Source organism: Phoca vitulina, unplaced genomic scaffold (genome assembly GCF_004348235.1).
Source record: "Phoca vitulina isolate PV1807 unplaced genomic scaffold, GSC_HSeal_1.0 scaffold78, whole genome shotgun sequence".
Taxonomy (NCBI): Eukaryota; Metazoa; Chordata; class Mammalia; order Carnivora; family Phocidae; genus Phoca; species Phoca vitulina.
The window spans coordinates 4976440-4998684 of NW_022589781.1; the positions used below are offsets into that span (position 1 = coordinate 4976440).

Consider the following 22245-nt stretch of genomic DNA (forward strand, 5'->3'; position numbering starts at 1 on the left):
GTCAATGTGTTTCTTTGCTTTTGTTATTAATTGCCTTATATAATTGGCTGCTCCCATGTTAGGGGCATGGATATTTACAATTGTTAGATCTTCTTGTTGGATAGACCCTTTAAGTAGGATATAGTGTCCTTCCTCATCTCTTATTACAGTCTTTGGTTTAAAATCTAATTTGTCTGATATAAGGATTGCCACCCCAGCTTTCTTTTGGTGTCCATTAGCATGATAAATGATTTTCCACCCCGTCACTTTCAATCTGGGGGTGTCTTTGGGTCTAAAATGAGTCTCTTGCAGACAGTATATTGATGGGTCTAATTTTTTCATCCAATCTGATAGCCTGTGTCTTTTGATTGGGGCATTTAGCCCATTTACATTCAGGGTAACTACTGAAAGATATGAATTTAGTGCCATTGTATTGCCTGTAAGGTGACTGTTACTGTATATTGTCTGTGTTCCTTCCTGGTCTATGTTGCTTTTAGGCCCTCTCTTTGCTTACAAGACCCCTTTCAATATTTCTTTTAGGGCTGGTTTCATGTTTGCAAATTCCTTTAGTTTTTGTTTGTCCTGGAAGCTTTTTATCTCTCCTTCTATTTTCAATGACAGCCTAGCTGGATATAGTATTCTTGGCTGCATATTTTTCTCATTTAGTGCTCTGAATATATCCTGCCAGTCCTTTCTGGCCTGCCAGGTCTCTCTGAATAGGTCTGTTGCCAATCTATCAGATGTCACTTTCTTATCAAGGGTGACCCTACTCGATTTCAAACCACCTCTACCTCCTCCTACCACTTAAATTCCCTATTCCACTTACCTGGATTTTTTTCCATAACCTTTCTAGTCTTCTGACATACTAAACATTTTCCTGTTATATCTATTTGTGTAGTCTAGGTTCCACTGCTATAATCCTAAGTTCCAAAAAGGCAGGGTTTTTTTTTTTTTTTTGTCTGTTTTTCCACAAGTATATCTCAATAGTATAGAACAGCACAGTCTCCCTGGGAAAACAGTTGTGGAATTACCAGAGCATCTCTGGCTCATTAGATTGAGGAACTGTGGTGGTCGCTCCATTGATGTAAAATATTCTTGATCTTTGTCAGTATGGGCTACTCCACTGGTTGAGTTAGTAAGTTGGTCTTCTGCCGTGGGCCTTACGGGTATATTCTCCAGGCTCTGCCCTTCCTAATACTCCAGTACACCAAAAAGGAAGTTGGGAATATTTTTACTCATCTAATTTTGAAAGTTACATGTTGGATGTATCTATAACTTAGTAATTGCTATTGATAGCATGGATAACTCCCAGTGTGACATGACCATCCTCCACTTTTAACTCTTAAGGAATTTCTGACCACCCGAACTTCTGTTACTAGATACAACTCCTAGAAAGTGAATACAGTCAACATAAACATGATCTGCTCCTTTCATCTGGTGTTTAATCTGGGAAGCTACTTGAGTAGTTATCATTGGCTCTGAAGTTATCCATAACCTAGAAATCTGAAAAAAATCCCTTGAAATTAATTGGAGTTTTCTTCCCCAAGTGTTTATGCCAAATCACTCTATGAGGCATCAGTAAAAAGAGAATTGGGCTTATTCTGCAAATTAAGAATCTTTTCCTAAGAAAGCAGTTCTATATGAAGCACCATGTATCGCCCAAGTGTGAAGTGATAAATAGGAATATGTACCCAGCCAGGGACCTTTGCAATTAGAGAAAACATTCTTTGCTTCATCTTCTTGCAAGGTCGGGTTCAATTAGCATGTTCAGTGGACAGTGGAGTCCTGGCTTTTCTTTACAACCTGTAATAGACTCAATTATTTTTCAGGGTTGCTTCCATTCTGTAAATATGTCAGTATTGCTTGGTTGAAAACTAAACATTTTAACAAGAACTGTAGCTCCTAATTCCTCTTGTTTCTGGAAATCCCCTGTAGTGGCAGAAATTCCATACCAAGCATGATGAGTAGCCAAACACTAAATGGTTTTGCCCAAATGTGCATTGTATATCACGTGTATACTTGGTGTACTAATAGAAATTCCAACCTTACCTTTGGTTGTCTTCCCTTTCTCTAAATCGGGGTGATCATTTTAACATAGTAGCATGACCAGGCAGATATGTGTAAAATAATGGATAGTCCAACATACTTCTATCAAATGTCAGTGTGACAAAAAAATACATGAAAAAGTAGGGAGTTCTGCCTGTCAGTGACTCCCCATCTGTTCTCTGCCACAGGAACAACCTATTGTAGGAAATTGTCAGGGTTCAGGCCTCTGGATTACAAATATGGTGATATACTGTGGACAGGATCACAATACCATAGATTCTGTCCCCTTTTCTCTATCATTTCTAGGGCCCAATTCCTCCCATATGGCTGTGAATTATGTAGCAGAAACTGTCAGAAAAAAAAATGGAATCTCCTAAGTGAATGCTAAGTAAACCTATAATTTACAGGCTGCTCTAGCAGATAGTCTTACCATTTTTAAGCTACCATCCTTGTCCACAGAACAGAGCAAACCGCGGTCTTATCTCTTTGTTTCTGGACCTTGCTCATTCTGCCATTCAGGAGTCCACATTTTAAAAGCTGGGAGTGTTCCAGAAGTTAATTTGTGAATCAATTGTTTGGAATTTGGAATACATTTTCTCATAGAAACAATATTAAAAATGGTTAGGTTCCCAAGACAACCTATAACATGCCTACTTAATCTGTAATAAACATTAATCTAGAACCTAACCAGGCTGGATAAAGCAGGCTTGATTTATTAGTTTCAACGGGAATATATTTTTACCAAAGAGGGAGGCAGAACTCTGTCTTAGCTCCCGCCCTGTCTCAAATGTACACACGTAGGCGTATCCCAACTCCTTGGTACCTGGATTGTGAAAGTGCAGAGCTAGGCTGTGGGGCCACTGTACCAGTCAGTCAGGGCTTCATCTGAGAGATGAAAAGGGGGCATTTAGGAAACTCTATGGAAGCTTAGGGAGAGTGACACATGCAAAATCACCAAAACACAAAAATGCGAACAAAACAAAAAAACCCTGAATAGACCGTGTAAAGAACATTTGTTAGAGTGTGAGGCCCTTTTTTGACCTCAGCTGGAGGTGCTCTTCAGGTGACCCCAACTGATAACTGCTCTGTGCGTGCCTGGGAATGGCCATGAGCACACCCAGGTATTGACTCTGGAAAGCTTTATACTTAGAGAAGTCTAAATTATGTTGTGTAACAACCACATCAACTTTAATGGCTTAAAATAACAAAGCTTTATTCCTCACTCCTATTACTTATCCATCACATTTTGGAGGCAGGGTTTGGATGCGGAGTTCCTGCTGAGTGTAATCACTCAGAATCCCAAGGTAACAGCCCAGCCAACATCATGGTTTCCGTGCATCATGCCAGGGAGAGAAAGCTCAGGAGGACCCCCCCCCCCCAGCAGTGAAGTCCTCAGCCTGGAAGTGGCCCTTGTTTCCTTCAACTCATTAGCCAGAACTAATCACGCACCTTCCCCACCCAGAAAAGGACCAGGGGTGCCATCTTACCATGTATCTAGAAGCAGGGTGAGATGAATGCCTGGGAAGGAAACCAGAAATATCTGTTGAAGGTTTTAAGACTGCCACACGACGATTAACAAACTATACCTAAGCAGGATTGAATAATTACTGTGCAAATTTCTGCTAGTTTTGAAGATCTCAGCTAGGTGCTAGGAGGATGATGGTAAGCAAGGCTTGCAAGCTCAAATGCCTGAATAATTATTGAGGCTGGATTCTGAATGTGCTTTTATAGGCTGTTTTTACCTATATTATAGAACTATCTTTGTGTTCCATTGAACCAAAGAGTGAATTTTTCTCGCAAGATAAATACACTCTAACAGAAGGAATTGACTTGAAGCCTTCTCCTGCTGCCAGTGTGATGGAGAATCAATTTCATGATTTTCCCTTTTGTCCTTCGGTCGCAAAAGAGGCCGCTTCTCATGCCTCAGGTCTTCCTCAGGAACCCTTGATCTGTTTGCTTTCTTGTGCAAAATCAAGCATGCATTGTGAAGTGAGATTTAGTACAGTCCGTCGGTTCAAAAGCTACCGTCCCTCTGATTCTCACACCTTCTATGGCGTGAAGGAAAGTTCATCATGCAGAGAGTGCTTAGTGCTTATTAGTCACCTAAGTTCTGATCTTTTGAAGAAAAAAAAAATTTTCTGTTCATTATAAAAGAAACTATTTCAATATACTGGGTGGAAAATACAATTTTTTTTAATTTTAAAATTCTGTGTGCTGAGTTGTTTATATGGGGAATATACCAAATAAACCAAATAGTTCTGAAAAATACTGTTTTTCCATATACATAAAAATTTAAAATTTTTATTACAGTGACCTGATTTTTTTGACAAGATGAATAATCATGGCATGATTGGTTCATTAAATCATTTGGATGTGGTAGTTATATTTTTCCATTTGTGTATGTGTGTTAGAGAATATGTATGTTTTACTTATCTGATAACATTGTTTCTTATATTATCTATTCTTTTAGCAATTGAGCAAATATTTATTGAGTATGTACTATGTAACCACCATATAAGAGACCTATAAAGACCCCTACGTTCAGCAAGGGTAATTTTAGTGTGATGAGATGGACAGTAAACAATTAAATGAGCCAAGCATATAATATGCCAGATGGTGAGGATGCAATGAAGGGAAATAAAATCAGAAAGGAGAATGGCCCTGTTATGGTTAAGTCTGATTCTTTGAACTGGCAAATTATACTTACCAAAGTATGGATTGATTTATTTAGAACCATTCTATTGTTTAAAACAGGCTGAGAGGGAAGGAAGAGAAAGGGGGAGATAATTTTCAAGAAAGGGACCTTACACTTAATGATGTGATAAAACAGATGTCTCCTCCACATAGAACTAACATTTTTTTTTGGATTGCGTTCATCGTGTGTAACTGATCAGAAAGCACCAAAGCACTTTCTGTTGACCTAACTCAGCATCTGCGGGTCTGTCCTCTAGAGAAGTGATAAAACTGAATACGTTAAATCTCTCTCCCTTTTATTTATTTTCTTGCCTCTCTTGGGTTCATCCAGCAGGTTAAAGGGTTTCCATGCTGAGCTCCAGTCACTCATTTTTCAAGTGTTACAACACAAAAGCAAAACCTTTTAGGGGAAGGAAGGGAAAAATGAAACAAGACGAAACCAGAGAGGGAGACAAACCATAAGAGACTCTTAATCTCAGGAAACAAACTGAGGGTTGCTGGAGTGGTGGGGGGGTGGGAGGCATGGGTGGCTGGGTGATAGAAAAAAATTGTGACATCCAAAATAATAAAAAGGAGATCATTTGGGTTGGTGTGTGAGTTAGAGGACCACAGGCACACTCCAGAGTTACAGACAACCACAATAATGCAAATATTGTGATAAAGCGAGTAAAGTGATTTTTTTTGGTTTCCCAGTGCATATCAAAGTTATGTTTACACTATAGTCTGTTAAACGTGTGATAGCATTATGTCTAAAAATGTGTTCATACCTTAATTAAAAGAATAGCTTATTGCTAAAAAATCCTGTCATCTGAGCTTTCAGCGAGTTGTGGTCTTGCTGTAGTCTTTTTGCTGGTGTAGTCTTTTTGCTTGCCTTGGTGTTGATGGCTGTTGATGACCGACCAGGGTGGTGGCTGCTGAAGGTTGGGGCGGCCGTGGCAAGTTCTTAGAATAAGACAACAGTGAAGTGTGTTGCATCGATTGACTCTTCTTTCATGAACAATTTCTCTATAGCATGTGATGCTGTTTGATAGTATTTTACCCACAGTAGAACTTCTCTCAAAATTGGAGTCCATCCTCTCAAACCCTGCCACTGCTTTATCAACTAAGTTTATGGGATATTCTCAATCCTTTGTTGTTGTTTCAACAGTCTCCACAGCATCCTCACCAGGAATAGACTCCTCTCAAGAAACTATTTCTTTGCTCATCCGTAGGAAGCCACTTGTCCATTCAAGTTCTATCATGAGATGACAGTGATCCGGTCTCATCTTCAGGCCCCGCTTCTGATTCTAGTTCTCATGCTGTTCCCACCACATCTGCAGTGACTTCCTCCCCTGAAGTCTTGAAACTTCAATTTGTTTTTAAATAAAAATAGTAATATCTGTGAAGTACAAAGCGAAGCACAGTAAGATGAGGTGTGCCTGCATTTCATATCCTATTCTAGCACATAGACTTCCTACATCGTATGTCAGCAAATAAAAATAATCTTTTTACCATTGGCAATGTTAGAAATGGAAATTGTCCTTTTCATCAACCCTTTTGGAAGATTAGTTCCTTCATTAGCATCTACTCTCATGTCAATCACTGGGCCTGCTCAGATTTGAAAGGCAGTGTAGAGGAGAGCCAGTAAAAAAATGAAACCCAAAAACTCAAATGAATAAAATGAATAAATAGTCTTTATTTCCTTAAAGAATTTGCTATGAAAAACAAAACGAACACACACAACACGATAAACGATGACAAAGGAATGCCTTGCACTTTTCTGTGAAACATTTACGGGTAACATCCAGGACTATATTTACAAAGCAAGAACTATGCTAAAAGAGTGGAATTATTTTGTAACCTGTCCAATTAAACCCAAGTGTAATAAATTCAGATTTTTTAAAATGATGGAAATGATAACTGTTCTCAGTGTGGAACAGCTTTGGAAATGTATGGGCTGTGTGTTTTGTCTGCTAGATTTTAAAAGTGTTTTATTGTCCTCAAGCTTAAGTCAATCAGAGAAAGACAAGTATCCTATGATCTCACTGATATGTGGAATTTGAGAAACAAGATAGAGGATCATAGGGGAAGGGAGGGAAAAATGAAACAAGATGAAACCAGAGAGGGAGACAAACCATAAGAGACTCTTAATCTCAAGAAACAAACTGAGGGTTGCTGGAGTGGTGGGTGGTGGGAGGGATGGGGTGGCTGGGTGATGGACATTGGGGAGGGTATGTGCTATGGTGAGCGCTGTGAATTGTGTAAGACTGATGAATCACAGACCTTTACCCCCGAAATAATATGTTATATGTTAATAAAAAATTAAAATGAATATTATGAATGATAACTAAGCAGGTGCATCAAGCTGATCTTTGATAACCTATGTAAAATTTTAGCTACTGAGCCTGGTTCTCACAGTCATTGTTGAGTAATTGATGTGTGTGGGGTCAGTATAAAATATTCTGAAGTGGGTTGAATATAATCCCCCGATACGGACACGTTCCCGTTCTAAGGACACACATACTGTGTGATATATTGCCAGAGCTAGAATGCCTCTGTGTGGAATCAGTTACTTATAGAAGAGGAATCTTTTTTTCTCTCATGGGGAGACTGATCCACCCCAGTGTCTGATACAACACTAGGCTCCTGTCAGAAGGGGTCTCAGGTTTCTGTAGCCTGTGGGGGATGGTTATCTCTGTTCTCCACTTGAACTTACCATCATTGGACAATCCCTGATGAGTCTCCTCTCTTCCTCACACACGACTGCCCAAATACAAAGCATCTTTACTAGAAACTGAAACTGCAAATCAAAGTGTATGCCCTTGTGATTTTGAATGGCAGCGAACTTACGGAACCAAAGTGTGTCTCGTCTGCCAGTGTTTTTCCAGTATTTCTGGCTCTGCGGGCAACCCTACCTGTCTCTGATTAGAATTCAGCTTTAGCAACTCTGAGGGATGATAGCTCATCTGATGCCACCTGCATGTAAATATTGAAGACACGGCATAAACTATGTCTTAGACCAAACTGTTAAAACGTCAAACTTTGATGAAAATCCACCCGGCTGTATTTTGGCTGGTTTGAGTATTGACAAAAGGGGAAGAAATTCAGTTAGGCAGCTAATATGCTTCTTACATTTACTTACAATATCGGTCTTTAACACAGGGCGGTATGAACTCCTAGTTTAGCCAAAGACTACATTTTGATCATTAACATTTTAATGTTTTTTTCAGTTAAGTATAGGGTTTGCTGGTCATTATTTCCTATTTCCCATGGTCTTTTAGTCTGTCATTAACCCGATGTAAACCATTTAATGCCATGGATGTTAAGTTTCTTCATCTATAATATGAATGTTTGGCTGCATCACTGTAAAACCTAAAATGTTCAATAATTTTAATGAGAAGACACCTGGCTTTTTGTTGTAAAGACGTCCACAACTAGTTTTATGACCTTTGATAAGTCATGTAACCTTCAATTCCCACATATGTAAAAGGGAGGATGAACCCGATGATCTCTGAGGTCTTTTTCAAGTCTGTGTATCTATCCACCCAGGCTCCCCGTAGAAAATAGACCTCGAGAGAAAGTTACAGAATCTTATAAGCAAATAATTTTGAAAGGATGGTGGTGCATGGGAGCCAAATTTCTCACTGCTGGAGTGAGAGCTTTTAGGTAAGCAGAGAGAGAAGACTAGAATGATCTATGCATGAAGTCGTGTTTAGCTCAGTGTAGATCTGGTTGGATGCACGGATATATTTGCATACATTAGTGAGTTCACACGCAGTTCTTTGTTCAGGCAGTGGGGAGAGCCTGGAAGCCACCAGACTCAGTACCAGTGTGCACACTTGGTACCCAGACCTTGGTTTCTAATGCCATTTTCCAATAAAAGCAAATAAGATGCCTTGGGGAAATGGCTGGTTCTAGGACGCAGGCAAGAAATATGTAACATGAGCCTGGAACATCTGATTTTTCCAGAAAGTCAGGAAGTTCTGAAAACAAAGCCCACAATCATGGGGTTGTGTCATAGGGACTCAGGAGCTTCCTGAAAGAGCTGCTGATGGCCAAATATGGAGCAATATGAGTAATATTGGAGTGTGTAGCAGAAAATATAAAATATCCGTACACCCATGCTGATATAAAGAAATGACTGAATAAATAACAGGGGAGAAAAGACAGACCTCACCTGTAGAAGAATTACCGGTAATTTATATAAATACTCCAGTCTCCAGAGGGGGAACATAGCTCCCCACTCCTGCAGTGTGGGCTGCTAGTGACTTCCCTCCAGAAAGTACTGTATGAAAAGGGCAGGAAGATCAATTTACAGTGGATAAACCTGAAAAACCCTGAGCCTAATGATCATGATCAACATCATGAAGTCATGTCGATAGTATGTACCTTTGATAAATGATGAACATGGCACATCACCGCTGTGGTCTTCCTCCGCCAAACCAGTCACCCCAATCGAACCATGGAAAAACATTTCTACAATCCCAGTTGAGGAACAATCTACAAAATACCTGACCGAGCTACTTCAAAACTGTCAAGGTCAACAAAAACAGAGTTTGGGAAGCTGTCACATCTGAAAGCCTAGGGAGACATGACAACAACTCTGCGGTATCCTGGATGGCCTGCTGCGGCAATAAAACCGCAGAACGGGCCCTGGGTACCAAAGAGGAAATCTGAATACAGCATGAATTTAAGATTAAAAGAGTATATCGGTATTGATTCATGAGTTATGATAAATGAACCAGAAGGTAAGATTTTAATAATAGAGAAAATGGGTGTGGAGTATGTGGAAACTCTGTAATCTGCCCCCAACTTTTCAGAAAATCTAAAAATATTCCAGGGCACCTGGGTGGCTCAGTTAAGCATCTGCCTTCAGCTCAGGTCATAATCTCAGGTCCTGGGATCGAATCCTGCGTCGGGCTCCCTGCTCTGCTCTTGCTCATGTGCTCGCTCTCTCACGCTTGCTCTCTTTCTGTTAAATAAAATCTTTAAAAAATATTCCAAAATGAAAATTTTATTAAAAGACTTTTGTATTATAAATGTAACTACTAAATCAGGATTTGTAATGTATTCAACAGTTTGCAAGATACCAAAATTTCTTCTGGATGTTTATTTTTAAATTTTTTCACAGAGACATTATTTTTGGGTATTTAAACTTCTCCCAGACTTCAAAGACAAGACATGAGTACTGTTTCAGGTCCTGGCTTCGAGATATGAGTGGGGCTGGCTGAAAATTACAGTTCAGTGTTTAAGAGGCTTTGTAGGTGTCTTGCTAATATGTTCCTCTCAGGAAGATAAGAAAAATGAGGCAACTTCCCAGTGTGCCAAAATTGTCCCTCTAGGATTACAGAGACATTGGGAATCTGGCTTAGTAAGAGATGTGTATGGATTTTGAACACTTTCTGTAAGGATGTCTCATTTCTATTTTTAACGTCACTCATGACTGTGTTATTATTCCATTTGGCTTTTATTAACCGTGTTCTCAATGCTTCCGAGGAGTGACATTGTTGAAAATTAGCAACTGCAAAGATTAATGCTAAACTGTACGTAGATAATTGAGAATTAAGCAAGAATATTGTATTCTGGGGATGAGTTATTTTTTGAGATGAAAAGTAGTGACTTTGCTGGCTTGTATAAAGTAGTAGAGTGCAGCTGGTTTGCTGGAATATTCCCTGTATCCTACTTTCCCTTTTCAGGTGACAGCTCTTCAGCTCACCTCCCTCTCCCAGACAGCCTGCTGACTTTCTTAGTCTCACCCCACCCCTCACTTTCCCTACATTGTCCCTCTGGGAAGCTGAAATGTCAGCTTTGACTCTGAAAAAGATTGATTCACTGTATGGTGTTCGTTTCTCCTTTACACCATTCTTCACTATATTGTTTAGATGTGCATATGCAATTATATTAACACAACTATAAGGAAGGTATGTGATCCTTATTGTTAGTTGCCTTCTTTAATAATCCAGTTAAGACCTCTCCCAGAATTATTCAGAGAGGGGACTGGTTACCTCTGATAGTTTGATTCCCCTACCTGCCCTCTATCTACTAAAAACAACAACAAAGCAGGATAGCTTGCAAATTTCCAGTGGCTCAGTTCCAAATGATGAGGAGACATTAAAGTTTAATCCATTCCTACAAATTACGTGGCACTGCTCTGCCTAATAGATTGGTGAAGTTTAGGGAACTGGTCAATATTACTGCAAAAATCAAGTGTACCAGAATTTATGGTAGAGAAAACTTCCATTTCTTTAATTTTGTAGTAAAAGTATGGTTTCTGGCTGTGGACTTTTGATAACAAATATTAAGTTCCCCATTAATATCTAGTCGGTTTCTAATGAAGAGTCTTTGCAGGGTGCTTGGGTGGCTCAGTCTGTTAAGCGTCTGCCTTCAGATCAGGTCATGATCTCAGTGTCCTGGGATGGAGCCCCATGTTGGGCTCCCTGCTCAGCGGGAGCCTACTTCTCCCTCTGTCTCTGCCTGTCCCTGCTCCCCCTGCTTGTGCTGTCTTTCTCTCTCTTTCTGTCAAATAAGATTTTTAAAAAAGTCTTTGTGATTGTACATATACAATAACATTCAGGATTTAAATTCTTATTGTTGACCTGACAGAATTTCAAAACTTGAATTTTGTTTGAAAATCCTGTGAGACCTCTCCTTCCAGGTGGATAGAAGGTCATCTTCTCTGGGATCTCAGTGGAGCCTAGAACAAGTGAAGCCATCAGTTAGGCTGCACATAGGAATGTCCAAGGAAAGGTCACGGCGGGGGGGGGGGGGGGGGGGGGGAAGGGGTCAAGGGAAGAGTAATAGTGATGAAAATTAAGTCTAGAAATGAAGATCAACTGTTAGAAAAGGATCAGTTCCCAGGAGTTATTAGACCTCTGAGTAGAATCCAGTGGAGAAATGTGGCTGAAAAGGGATGTTATACATAAGGCGGGGAAGTGACAATTTATAGGAATTATGCATTGCAAGAGAGACTGGTATTTGAGCTGTTGTGTGTATCAGGAGCATCAGGATAAAATCCTCCTGCTCAAATTACAGAAGACAGGAAGAAACCAGCGTCCATAGAAGCTCTCTGTTGCACAGAGCACTCTGCTTAAGGAAGCAGATGTGGGTCTCGGACATACAAGCAGGCTGTGCATTCAGGAATAAAATACTGGAGCCAACACATTGTAAATGATAGCCAGAAGTGATGTGAGAAAGAAGACCTATTTAGTTGTGGTTAGAAAAGGAATATGATGCAAGCATAGGCCCTAGTTAAACAGCCAAGACTTCACATCTGAAAACTCTTTTTTTTTTTTTTAAGATTTTATTTATTTATTTGAGAGAGAGAGAGAGAGAGAGCACATGAGAGGGGGGAAGGTCAGAGGGAGAAGCAGACTCCCTGCCGAGCAGGGAGCCCGATGCGGGACTCAATCCAGGGACTCCAGGATCATGACCTGAGCCGAAGGCAGTCGCTTAAGTAACTGAACCACCCAGGCACCCTGAAAACTCTTTTTATTAAGGAAAACATCAAGTTGTAGTCTATGAAGTTCTAGATTCCCACAATTGGTTCCTCAGTAAATGTGACAAAGTTATAAAGGCAGATGTGAAATTATTCTGTTATATAAAACACAGCAAACCTTAAAGAATCAAATACAAACCATTTGTTGCTTTTGTTTGGGTTTCTTTTTTTCCCTGTTTGGAGATTTGGTGAATAGATTGCCAATACTTTTTATAGATACTGTGCCATAATCAGAATGCTTTCAAACAAGAGAGGTCAGTAGAAGACTCTATGATTTGTGTCAGCTGCATATATTCATAAAGAGTCCTTCAGCTATCATGGAATGATGTAGGTTAAAATCAAACTAGCCAGCTATGTCTTGTATCACAGTTGACAGCTAAGGGCTATGTTGTTACTGTATTCCTATATGTCAAGAATTCCCAGACTTGTTTAACAGTGGAATTTTCCCATTCAAAGCATTTGTGTAGCTGCAATGTATAAAATAGATAAAAGCTGAATGCTTTGATTGAAGCTGGTGAGGGTGAGAGGTAGAATTTTGACCACTTTGCCTCCCCATCGGACTCTGCAGTGGTACCAAGTAACTCTGGGGGATTCTGGGGTTCTCTGGAATGTAACTACACAGCCTGCAGCTCCCAAGATACTGCATTTGTGTATTACAGTTATTTTGTTGCATGTCATTTGGAAGCCTTTGGGAAATCATTGAATTTCTCCACACCCCACTAATTTTAGAGAGAAATAATGGCACATGGTAAAAATGCAAAACTAAATAAATAGGAAAAATTATATAAAAATGAGGCTGCTACCCATATTATTTTCCTGTTGTATTTCCCAGATATATTGTTTCTTATAAATCTTTCCAAAAATATTCCATGCACATGCCTGCGTACATATGTGCATATACATACCCCATGCCCCTTTTTAATATGAATGAGAAAGTAAAAAGCATACTGACTTGCACTTTGCTTTATGTACCTAAGAATAAATATTAGAGTTCTCTCTGTATTTGGTATATACTTATATTTATTAAACATTGCATAAAATTTCAATATTTGAATGTTAATATTTTACCAGTCATTAACAGACTGTCCATTTTTAGACTAAAGTATTTATTACAGTGATTGAATGACCATCTTTACAGATATATTTGCAAATGTGTGCAAACAGTTATGTAGGGTGGAGTCCTAGAGGTGTATGCTGGAGAGTTATTGCAGAAATGCCCGCCAACGAGCCGTGGAGACCCAAATCCACGGTGACATGAGCGGGATGGTACCTCTACCTCCACCAGCACATGCCGGGTCATCAAATCTATTTTATCTCTGTCAGAGATCTGAAAACACTGCATCATTTTTTATTTTAAGTTGCATTCTCTAATAGCTAGTAGACTGAGAGTGTTTTCCTATATTTCAAAGCCATTTCATTAATTTTTTCCTATAAACTGCCTGTTCATGTCAGTATCCCAATTTCTAATGAATTTGTAAGAACCTTTCTAATATTAAGGAAACTACCCCTTTTTATATGGTTTGGAAAAAAAAAGTCCACATTTTCTTGTTTTTTAAATCGTATTTATGAGTTTACATTTAACATTTTCTTTTATAGTTTCTGGTTTTGAGGTAAAAACTAATTGTGAGTTCTTGTTAATGTCAGACGTTTTTTATATGTTATCTAGTGGCGCAGATAAAATGAACCGTTGAGAGAATTTTCCTTTGTGTCTGGGAAAACAGTACATACCTTCAATAGTAGTGTTTTTTCCCTTTCAGCAATGAGAGATATATAGTCTTTTATTTTTCGTTCCTGATTCATGGCTGTTGCAAGTTTCATGGTTGAGTTTAATAGTCAAATTTGTGTTTGCTGTCATTTTTAGTATATTTTATCCTCCATTTTACAATACACTTCTCACTATGGATTCATAATTTATCAGGCAACTTGAAAATAATGCTATTTTGGGGCACCTGGGTGGCTCAGACGATTAGGTGTCTGCCTTCGACTTAGGTCATGATCTCAGGGTCCTGGGATCAAGCCCCAGATAGGGTTCCTGGCTCAGCGGGGAGCCTGCTCCTCCCTCTCCCTCTGCTTCTCCCCCTGCTTCTCCCCTGCTCATGCTCTCTCTCTCTCTATCTCTGTGTCTCAAATGAATAAATCTTTAAAAAAATGATTTTAATAAAAAGAAAATGCTATTTTATGTGTTTGTGTAGATTTAGATCTGTATGTAGGAGACAGAGTGTATGTGTGTGTGTCAGTCAGTGGGGGGAGGAAGGGGGACAGAGAATCTGTCCCAAATAGCCATGAAGTTATTAACTGAGACAGAAATTTTAGGAATTTTGTCTTTCTTGTACTTAGAAGAATGTGTGTCCTAGTTATCTATTTCTACATAATAAACTGCCACAAACTAACAGTATGTGATTGTTTATGATTTGGGGAGTCGGTGGGTGGAAGTAGGCTGTTGTCTGTGTGGTCCCTTGTGTACATGGCGCTGAAGCTGTCACCTTCAAAGCTTCATGGACCCCTGTCACTTGGATTGAGATGGTTGGACTGATGGGAACTATCCTGTCTCTCCATGTGACCTCTTCAGGTGACTAACTTGACCTTCTCCTCAGCCTGATAATCTCAGAAAAGTTGGATTTCTTACGTGGTGGCTTAGAATTCCAAAAAAATCTAAAAGAGAAAACCTAGACCTCGATTCTCAATGAAAGGACCATCAAAAGATTGGGGACCATCTTTAATCTCAGATGCAATGTAATTGGGTATTACTTTTTTTTTTAAGATTTTATTTATTTATTTGAGAGAGAGACAGCCAAAGAGGGAACACAAGCAGGGGGAGTGGGAGAGGGAGAAGCAGGGTTCCCGCTGAGCAGGGAGCCCGATGCGGGGCTCGATCCCAGGACCCTGGGATCATGACCTGAGCCGAAGGCAGATGCTTCACGACTAAGCCACCCAGGCGCCCCTAAGCGGGTATTACTTTGGATGTTACTTAAGACCCCCCCCCACACACACACATACACCCTGTGCTACACTGCACTGAATATAACTCTCTGTGTGCTCTAAAGGCATTTCATACCCCTTACTCCATCTCCTCACAACAGTACTGGGTGGCTATTATAATCCCACCTTTTTTTTTTTTTTTTTTTTTTTTTTTACATATTTGGAAATAGAATAATTTGTCTTAGGTTAGATTGCTTAATCTAGTGATGTAAGAACTTTTTATCCTGGAAATTGCTGGGATGGTGTGATTATTTGAGGAGGGGGATGGGCAAGGAATGTACCTAAATGCTTATAGATTCATAGAATCATAGAAATGTTGAGTATGGTAGAAATTGATGGATTATTTTAACCTCATTTTTTCATGATAAAGAAATGGGTTTCCAGGAAAATTAGACCTGCAGTGCTACAAAGATTAGTGGTTGCAGTCGGACAGACAAGACTCGCAGTCCTGGCTCTGTTCTTTCTCGCTGTGAGCCTCTGAACACAGGCAGCTTCCATTTCTCTGCCTACTGCAGCATAAAAACCTGCCCCAAAGCTTAGAGACTTCAAACAACAAAGGTTTATTATGTCTGTGGACTGTGTGGGTTACCTGGGAGGTTTCTCTGCCAATCTGACTTAAATTTGCTCAGAAACTGCTTGTTTGCCTGAGCCCGAGCTCAGCTGGGACAGCTGAATTGTCTGGAATCTTCCTGCAAGTGGTCTTCTGTTGCAAGCTTCCTCACTGCATGGCACCCTCAGGGTCCCCAGAGCGCAAAGACAGAAGCTGCATTCTTGTTGAAATGAGGCCCTGGGACTCCCCATGATACTACTTCTCCCACCATCTACTAATGAAACCCCAGATTCAAGGTGGGCAACATAGGCTCCACTTCTTGATGGCAGGAGCTGCAAATATGTTGTAGCCATACTGCATCTACAGCAGCCTCTGAATAAACCCCAAAGTGTCATAACAAAAAAATAATAGATATAAAATGTCTAACGCGGTACTTAGATTTTAAGTACGTTTTCAACAAATAACTTTTGCTGTTTGGGGCATAATAATTTTTTTTTTTTGAGGACTTCTTGACCAATTATTGACGAATTCCATCTGTAATCAGGTTCTGTGACACACAGTCATATTCAGACAGTGGCTCTGGTTGGTTTTCTGTCTAGCAGATCCCCCCCACCTCACATAAATACATATTCATTGATTTTCCCACACTTCTAGAATGTGATCTTCAAGAGATGAGCAACTTTGTATGCTTGCTTTCCTTCTGGAACCGGGGCGGGGGTGGGGGGACAAGGTAACAAGTGTTTGATACGTGTTGGGTGAATGGATGCAGGAATGAATGATTCCCACCTGTTGCAAAACCCATACCATGTTAACCAAGAGTGGCAGGAGCAATTGAGCATGGCTGACATGGGTTTTCTTGTAAGGCTGAATTAAAACTTGAATATTTGGTTTTCTTTTGTTGACATTTATATTTCAGAGAGCCCTCCCCACACCCAAGGGAAAAAAAAAGGCACCTACTGAGCAACTCATCTTTCCTTTATGAGTATTTTAAGCATTCCTGAAATAAGTCAAAGGCATCATAACCTCCAATAGCTTTCTTTTTTTAAGCATAGTGGGTTTTTTTGTTGTTTTTTGTGGGTTTTTTTTTTAGCTCTTGGCTCACTGTCAGAGAACTTGTATTATGTTCAAGAAACCCCACCAATCCTAATAGGCCTTCTAAGGTTCCTCTGAAAAACTGTAATGACTGTTTTCTTTTTACATACTTGTTTAAGGAGTTGGATTTGGAATGATTGTTTAAGAGCATCTATGAATAATGATACCTCATTATAAAGGGCTTTTTTGTGTGTGGTGCAGTTAGTATAGAAGCAGGGAGGATTACTGTGTTTGAAATCCAAAGTGAAAACCTAAGAGGCTTCACAATCACCTAAGATTATTATTTTAAAAAGTTATTCTCAGTGGAAAATACTAAAGACCCTCTCTTTAGATGGGTCAAATGTCTTAACACAGGATATGAGATTTCAAGACAAATATTGTATGAATACCCATTTAATCTCGCTTTTGTTAATTTAGCTGATACAAGTGAAGATAATTGATCTCAGTAAGCATTAAACCTTTTAATGTTAATTAGGCCTTTTAATTAACAAATATTAAACCTTTTTAAAGGAAAGAACATAATGTAAATATATGCTTTTTTTCATGCATTTTTTTCCCTAAAGAGTCTGCAGGTTCTTTGAAAGTAAAAAAGGTCTTTAAAGACTGCTTCTCTACTATACTTATTATCCTAAAAACAGTCTTTTTCCCATTTATAAATGTAATTATCTCACGTGATTTGAAAATAGAACAATGAGGAAAGTCGAGTCAATAGAATCCTGTGCATTCTTCAGGCAGAACTGATGAGGCTCAGAGAATTTCCATCACACATGCAAGTTGCACAGCTGGTGTGTGGCTGAACAAAGACTAGAATCTGGGTGGTCTGCCTTCTCCATGGGCTCTCCTTCCAACACTCATAATCTGAGACTTCATAAAATCTCCACAATAACCCTATAAAGTAGGGGCTATTAGCCTCATTTCTCAGATGGCAAGACTGAGGTTGAAAGGGGACAAATAGCTTGCCCTAAGGTCCTAGAGCTGACCAGTGGCAGAGTGGGCAATTGAACCCAAGTTTGGCTGCATCTGTGATAAATGAGCTTTCAATCGTGCTCCTTAACCTTCCTTGGTATGTTACGTGGACACTCACTTCCATTAGTGTTTTCAGAAGCTTACCAATACCATTATTGCACGAAGATTAAGGGCTTGAGCAGGTACGGAGTTGTGTATGTACTGTCTATATATCACCCTTCCCCTTCCAATTAGCCATCTCCCTCTCTCTTTCCTGCTTTTGTGGTTTTGTTTTTAAAAATTCTTAACCTCTGTACCAACTGGTACCAATGGAAGATATTGATGTGCTATGGTGTCATTTGCTCCTTCCCAAGTTCAGGGAGCTCACATTTTTATTCTGAATGAAATTATCTCATTGAGTTTTCAAACCCCCAAAAGTAGAAAGCCTAGGATAGTGTGAGAATTCACCACTGGGATCAAGGACTTTAAAATGACTTGTGACTGTTCTTCAAACAGGGCAGAGGGGGTTAGGAATTGTTTCCTGTAAGGATGATGCTGATTTTCATCTTTTCTAAAATCTTGCCAGAATTGAAGCTATATTCATTCTTCACAAGCCAAAATACCTTTGTCATATATATATGGGTGCTAAGATTTTTTTTTAAAATCATCTTTCTGAGAGCTTATTTGGCCAAGAATTAGAAATAGACTACATTTGTGAATAAGTGGCTATTGGTTCCAGTTAGTTCAGATTCATTAAAGACAGAATGAAATAGAGTGCCCCATAGTTCCGTTCTGGGGGCCATGGATTGAATTAGCATAGAGATCAAAATAACTGTTTTCCTTTCAGCTAGAGAATCTAGTTTTTAGATTCTTCTCCATCCACACTCCTTGTTCTATTAAGTGGTTAAATATATATCATTTTAATTATACTGGGATTAATAATTCCAGTGTCAACACATTAATTCTCTGACATTGAATTAGAAATAAGATGAAATTTGTTAAGAGCTTTTAGTCTAAGAATGCATCTGAAGGATGGTTAGGGCTCAAGGTCATGGACCTTAAGGGGAATGACTAGGGCACCTTATGACCCAAAAACTCATGTTTAATTTAAATCATTACATAGTTATCAAATATGGACCTTTAAATAGTTTAATTGAAAATACTTATATTAAAAAATAAGGTCATTTGGGTTTAGGAAAATGCGATGTTAGAGAAAAAAAAATGCTTATAAGCTGTGAAATATAGCCTATAACCTTTCTTGAGTCACTATATTTTACATACGATATTATTTGCCTACCCATTCACTTTCTGTAAATGTACAGAATTTTTCTTCTATCTTGTAATTCTTTGACTCACTGAGCTTTATCATAAGAGCATGTGTTACAAATTTCTTACATTAAAGGTGATTTTCACTTAGGATTTCAGGTAGTTGTTAAGTCTGTGAACACGTATCCTTTACAGATGTCTGTGATCCACAGTGGGTATACCACGTGACCACTCTGAAGAAGAGATTCCCAAATCTGATCTGTTTCAAATCTTAATTCCATTTACCTTTTAACAAAATATCACAAAACTGTTTGTACCCCTGGAGGTTGGAATAATCAAATAGGGAAAACCAGCTCCCAGAGCATCTTCCGGCAGGAGTGTGCTGCTCCTTATCGTGGGGGACCGTTCATCTCTTTAGAAAACCACAAAGATCTTTTTTTTTTTTTTTTTTTTTTTTTTTTTATTTATAGAGGTTTAGACATGTAGCAGCTGAGTGGGAGTCCTGGGACATCTTGCTCTTTGGTGCAGTAAACCTTACGCGTACCGACATCCTGCTGATGTGATGTCGTTCCGGTAACGGTGGAGCTTTCCCTGCCTATACCTACTTGACTGTTTGATCTTTTTGATGCATGCTTGATAAGTTCCTGGGTGATGAGGAGGAAACCGAGACCAATCTATTCATTTGGATTTGAAAGATTAGAAGTCTCGGCCGTCTTTGCCCCCATGGGAGCTCTCTTTATGTTAAAGAATACTTTTTCGAGTCACACGAGATACACATGGGAAGATTATTAGTTGGTACTTTTGTGGCTCTTTGTTTTAAGTTGCTCATGATGCTTTCTATTTGAAATCAACCTCTTGCTTCTGTCTCTGAAGCTGCTAGTATGAGTTGGCTTTGAGAGTGTGCTGTGGTTCTTAGTTGAAGCTTGTGTAGAATTCTTCTAGGACTTAGCAGTATCTTCTTTCCCCGAATGATCTTGTGGGGGCATCTGCTCTTTGTATTACATATATGCTAATTGAAATGAATAATTATTTTGCTGTGGACACTCCCTCTGCCATAGCTCTGATGATGTCTGTATCCAGTGAGTGTGTCCAGTGGCCGAGTGTCCCACCAGACACCACCCCAAGTTACTGGTCAGTTGGACAAAGTTATCAGAGAGGGATCTACCGTGGATGGAGTTTTAGAAGTTCAAAATGAGTATTTTGGGGCCCTAAGTTTTGGCTCATTGGCTGGATCAGAGCATAAAAGAATTCGATGAGATGCAAGCAAACACAAGGTTCTTGCTCAGGTGACCAACAGGCTATACACTCTAATGTCTACTTCGTTCAAATTCTCAGGGATGGTTGGATTATACCTGTTGCAGCCAATGTCCTACACTTTTCAGATCATCACCTAATTCCAGTGCCTCCTTTAAAGGATGCTAATGATTCAAACCTTGTCACGTTTACTCCATCTAGACCTAGTAGTCCACTTCCAGAATGTTCATTTAATACCCCTGGGAAAAACATGAGCCCTGTTATTCTGCTAAACACCCAAGACTTTATGGTTTGGGTCTTAATCATGGACAGACATCTTATAGTAGCAAGCATAATCAAGAACTTGGAGTAGCAGGATTCAGGACTGATTTTAAAATTTGCCAGGTAGATCTTGGCAACAGAATTGGACAGCCAAGACCATAATGTCCTATAATTTAATTTATTTTTATGAGAAATATAGACTCCTTGACTTTCAATTTATTTAGTAATCCAACTGTGCATTGACTGTTCAATCATTTACTCAAAATGTTAGAGAATAGTAGGTTTGTTCACATTACACGAAACTGATAAAACTATATTTCTGTGAAATGTATTTGGGGCTCTGAGAACTTTCTAAATGTTATAGGGTTTAAATAGGCTTCCCTTAGAAAGAGTGTTTCTTTAAATTTGAATTTTGCTGTTTTTGGTTTTGTAGTTGACTGCAGTGCAAAAGATGTTTTCTAGATAAGAGAACCGCTTGATGGAGCACATCTATTACATTATAAAAAATATAATTTCTTCAGTGAAATTTATAAACATGCTTCTTGAATAATAGTTTAGGAAAGGGAAAAAATGTCCATTCTAAAAGCAAAAGTCTCTTTTATATGTTTTCCAAACTTAATTGCTACAATTTTCTTTGAGGTCCTCCAGATTTATATCCTGCAAAAGAAAAGCAAAAAAAATTATCTGAAATATTAGAACATATTCTATTATCTAGCATAATTTAAAACTTTTAATCAGTTTTTTGTAGTTTTTCTCATTAAAATATTTCAATACATGTATAAATAATCTGTGGTTCTCAAAGTGTTTTATTTTGGTTAAATGAATACCAAATCCTTTGGTAATGTGCAATGAAGGAATTCCAGTTTTCTGTCTTCTATTTAATCAAATACTGACATAATTTAAAAAAATAATAAAAAAACATGAATATTGATATAATGATGGAATTATCTTTTTTGTCACCTTTTCATTGGTTGACTTTTGAATCTTTATATTAACAAAATATCAAATATATATGGAATTCCATGCATAATACAGGATTTGATATCTTTTTAAGTTACATAAAAAGTTTGAGTTTATATTGTATAAGTTTACCAAAACATAATAGACCTTAGATTATAGAATACAGTATTGTTAGATCTGTAACAGACAATTTCTAACTTATTTGGTTTTGCTTTGTCAAAATCATAAATTGTTAACTGTGATGAAGTGTGAGAATCATGTGGATTATTTTATTTTTTTATTTTGATTATTTTCTAAATGCAAATGTTAAAAACTTGCCAATATGGCTAGTATTATTACAAAAAGTGTCACAAGAAGTGGTCATAAATTAAAAAATAAGTTGGAATATTTTCTTAGGTAGCTTTGTTCAACTAGATAAAACTAGAGAAAACAAGGAAGGACTAAGAGGAGAAAGGAAAGCAGAGGGGGAAGAGTTATTTATTTACTTCTTACCAAAAAAAAAAAAAAAATAGATAATTCAAGTCAAATTCATTGGTTATTAATGATTTGTTTCTTCATCAGAATATGGGTGTTTAAGATTTCGTTTATAATCAACCATAAGTTGAGTGTTCTCATTTGAGATAGTTACAACTTGAGTATTTCATAGCCTTCCTTTGAGGTTAAATTTTATTTTATTTTTAAAGATTTATTTTTGAGAGAGAGAGTGCACATGTGCATGAGTGGGGAGAGGGGCAGAGGAAGAGGG

At 38.6% G+C, this 22245-nt stretch overlaps 1 protein-coding gene and 1 pseudogene across 3 annotated transcripts in view; both read left to right on the forward strand.

Moving 5' to 3' along the window:
• Positions 1-22245, forward strand: part of LOC116625425 (protocadherin-15-like) — a 1687848-nt gene that overhangs the window by 233246 nt on the left and 1432357 nt on the right. The window lies entirely within an intron of this gene.
• On the forward strand, positions 9290-21232 carry LOC116625442 (annotated as a pseudogene).